The sequence below is a fragment of the Lipotes vexillifer genome, unplaced genomic scaffold (assembly GCF_000442215.2).
Source record: "Lipotes vexillifer unplaced genomic scaffold, Lipotes_vexillifer_v1.1 scaffold1017, whole genome shotgun sequence".
NCBI classification, from domain to species: domain Eukaryota; kingdom Metazoa; phylum Chordata; class Mammalia; order Artiodactyla; family Lipotidae; genus Lipotes; species Lipotes vexillifer.
Genome location: NW_006772141.1, coordinates 2160793 through 2165319, shown reverse-complemented (window position 1 = coordinate 2165319; position 4527 = coordinate 2160793).

Genomic DNA, 4527 nt, shown 5'->3' with positions numbered 1-4527 from the left:
GAAAAAAAAAAAAAAAAAAAAGCCATTGTTTTCTATAATTACTTCCTGCTAATTACAGGAAAGCTCTTGTTTAACTTCCTAACACATTTACTCAGGTAGAAAATTTCTGCTGACTCTCTGCCGCATTCTTTACTGGGTAGAGGCTCAGAGAGGAAATTTAAAGATTGTTTTCAACGGCCCCGAGGGAAAGCGTGTCCCCTTCACCAGCTGTATTCTAGCCTAAGTTCCTAAGGATTCATAGCTTTCTAGTCACGCATGATAAACTTTTTCTTTGCAACAATCTAGCACTGACAGTGTGTCTAGCATTTTCAGTGATTCGTACTGTTACGTGGGAACACTTGTTTCTTTTTTTTTTTTTTTGGGCAGTACGCGGGCCTCTCACCGCTGTGGCCTCTCCCGTTGCGGAGCACAGGCTCCGGACGTGCAGGGTCAGCGACCATGGCTCACGGGCCCAGCCGCTCCGCGGCATGTGGGATCTTCCCGGACCGGGGCACGAACCCGTGTCCCCTGCATCGGCAGGCGGACTCTCAACCACTGCGCCACCAGGGAAGCCCGGAACACACTTGTTTCTTACTCTTGATACTTCCACTGTCAAGGAAGGAACATGATTAATGTACTTCCCGATGTTTCCTGCTTCCTTCCATCGGGAGGAACTTTGTAAGCGGCCTCTTTCTGCCCCTTTCCTCAATCCTGCTGGGAGGCTGAAATGACTTATCCAATTGGCAACTATGGAAAACTCAACCAGGCAAACTCAAATTAATTCCTCCCGTCTTCAGCCTGAGACTGAGCCTCCCTGCCGAAGCATGAACTCTCAACTCTTCCATATGCCCTAAGACTAACCTGGGCAAAGGGCCCCACACATGGACCCAGTGCCCTGTCCCACCCCAGCTGCTAGGACAGGGTGGTTAAGTCAGTCTAATACTAGGGTTTAATTTCAGTAAGCTCACTTACCCAAGGATAAAAGCCATGCCCCCCAATCTCGATGTTCCATCCACTTTCTTATCTGAACAGGGAAGGGGGTGTCATTAACGAGCTACCCTCCAAGACCCCAGCACTTGTAGGAGAAAGCAATGGACGTGCACTGAATTCTCAGTCCAACCACCTAACTAGATTGTGACTATGGACCTGCTACTTGATCCTTCTGAGCTCCATCTGTAAAACACAGAGGAAAACAGTAGCAGCATCACAGCACCATCACAGTATCAAATAAGATAGGGAAAAGGAAAGTGGTTGGTAAACTGTGATGACCTCTGTACTTATGAGCTATGCTGAAAACTGTTTGCTCTAGACTAAATATTTGTGTCCCTCACAAAGTTCATATGTTGAAACCTAATCCCTAATGTGATGGTATTAGGAGGTGGGGCCTCTGGGAAGTGATTATGTCATGCAGGTGGAGCCCTCATGAATGGGATTAGTGCCCTTATAAAAGAGCATCCAGGGAGCTCTCTTCTCCCTTCCGCCACGAGGACACAGCAAGAAAACAGTGAGTGGGTCCTCACCAGACACCGAATCTGCCAGCACCTTGACCTCAGATGTCCCAGTCTCCAGACCTGTGAGAAATAAATTTCTGTTGTTTAAAAGTCACTCAGTCTATGGTACTCTGTTATAGCAGCCCAGATGGGGTAAAACAACATTGTAAACAATCTTTAGTAAACAGATCCAAATGTACACAGGCATGCAGAGATCTAAGCTATTTACATGACACCTGTTCTCTTAGCATCTCATATATCATCGACCAGTTTGCAGTCTTGGCTCTGGGACTGGCCCTGACAAGACTGTGTAGCAGGTGAAAGCACCGTTTACTGGATGTCACATGAATATAGTGAGGTGGCTGAGAGCATAGACTCTGGTGCCAAACAGAACTGGCTGGACTCCTAGCTCCACAACCCACTAGCTGGGTGTCTGTGGGTGAATTTTTTTACCCCTTTGTCTGCAAAATGAGAATGATAATAAATGAATGAGGGTAATACTGGACCTGCTTTGTAGGGTTATCACGAGGAATAAATGAAGTAAGGCATGGGATAAATTCAATTGGAGTTCTGGTACATCTTAAGCATTCATTACATGTTAACAGATATTAGGATGTCTGCCCACCATCTCCACATGGCACCCATGATATTCACAACCCCCAGCCTAGTCAGGATTCTCGCTAAAACTCCTCGTCTGAGCGAGCCTAGCCTCCTTCTCAGCCCTTGTAGCCCACTCATCTCAGCACCACTCATGCTCTCAATTCCCCCAATCAAGCAGCCAGCTCATGCCCTGTTTGCCCCACGCTCCTTGGAGGTGATCAGGAACTGTGCTCGTTTGTTCATGCATTCATTCATTCAACAAGTGCGTACCTAGCACCTCCTCCATGCCAAACCCTGGGCTGGCAGTTGGGGCCATGGAGACAAATCAGTCTCCTTTCCCCACCCTTGCTGAGCTCATCTGAATGGGTAATAGACACAAATGGCTCCACTCCACAGCTGGCTGTGAAGGAGCAACCTGGAGGGGTAGGCAGTGCTTTGGGAGCACAGGACATGACTCCTTCCAAGTAGGTCATGTTCAACTAGAACTTTGAAGGCAGGAGATGCTGAGGAAGAGCCTCCTGAGCTAAAGAAAGGGTGAGGAAAGGAACCAAGGTGGTCAAAGGCATGGAGGTAGGAAGCTACAAGGATTGTGAGAGGAAAGGTTCTGTGATCCAGAACCTAGGCCCACCAGGAAGAACTCTGTAATCAGAGATGAGGTTGCTAATTCCATGCTAAGGGCTTCTAGATGCTTGAACAATGGCTTGAAGTAATCAGGGCTGCTCCTCAGGACGATGAATAGGGCAAGTTGGGAGGACGGGTTGTGACAGCGTGGGAAGGCCCAGATGCCTTCTGAAGACCACTGGACAGTGATGGTCTTCAGTCACTTGTTCACTCATTCGTCCAAGAGACGGTCATTGTGTTCCTGATGACAGGCAACAGCTGTGCGTCTTTGAATGGGACCCCTGAGCCTTCCTGGGCCTCCAGGAACCTTCTTTCGTCCATGAAGGGAAGATGTCAACATTCAGGGCCTGAGGTTGTGCTGTGTGAAGCCAGGTCTTGGGCACAGGTTGCTTTCTGGAGTCTCCTGCAGCCTCAGGACTCCGCTCTGCCCAACCAGCAGTATTGGACTTGAGGACTTAAAAATATTTCATCAGCCTTTCCCAAGCTCCACTAGAGTCTCATCTCTCTGACTGCAAAGGAAGATATTTCCATATCATCGGGGCACACATGGTGGGTGCTTGCTCAGAAACTGGATGTCCCATGAATGTCAATATCCTCTGAAAGGAAATCCTCTCCAGACAGATGAGGAATCACGGATGCAAAGAGGGAATTTTAATCCGTTCAGCCTTTACATCATGCACAGATACTATGACTGGGAACTTTAATGGCCTTCACTTAACCCTCCAAAAACCCTAGGAAGAAGGTATTTGTATTCTCAAGTTCCCAAGGACCACACTGAGGACCAGGGAGACAAAACAAGACATTTGCCTCAAGTCACAAAACAAAGACACAGCAGAGCTGGGACCTAAGTCAGCTGGGGCTGGTTCCACATCCCATGTTCTTCCTGCTGTATCACTGTTTGGAATCACACTGGCCTCCTCCCCTGTCCTGCACATCTCATCCTCTGGGATTTGGGGTTGCCCCTGCATATCTCAGGATCCCTGGAATGATGGCTCACCCCGGCTCAAGGAGAACAGTACTGCTCCGGCAACATGATCCAGGGAGGAAATACCACTTTAATGCATCTCGTCCATCACCCACTCCAACAGGAAAAACAAGTTATTAAACATGCCCCATGTGCCCTTTCAAATCCTGGCAGAGAGCAACAATGAAAACTTCTCATTGCAGGAGTCACCCTGGAGACAAATGAAAGGAAACTGAATGCCAAATGGGGGAAGAGAAGGATTTCTGTGGGGATCTGGGTAACTCCAGGGCTGTTTAGAGAGATGAGCATTTTACAGATGGTTCGCCAACAGTCTTTGGATAGAAACTCTCAAAAACAAGCCCAGAAGAGTTCTCTGGTGGCGCAGTGGTTAAGAATCCCCCTGCCAATGCAGGGGACATGGGTTTGAGCCCTGGTCCGGGAAGGTCCCACATGCCGCGGAGCAACTAATCCCGTGCGCCATAACGACTGAGCCTGTGTCTGGAGCCCGTGTGCCACAACCACTGAGCCTTCATGCCACAACTACTGAAGCCCGTTCACCTAGAGCCTGTGCTCCGCAACAAGAGAAGCCACCACACCAAGGAGCACGTGCACCGCAAAAAAGGGTAGCCCCCGCTCGCCACAACTAGAGAAATCCCATGCGCAGCAACGAAGACCCAACGCAGCCACAAAAATAAATAAAATCAATAAATTTATTACAAAGAAGCCTAGGGGGCTTCCCTGGTGGCGCAGTGGTTGAGAGTCCGCCTGCAGATGCAGGGGACACGGGTTCGTGCCCCGGTCCGGGAAGATCCCACATGCCGCGGAGCGGCTGGGCCCGTGAGCCATGGCCGCTGAGCCTGCGCATCCGGAGCC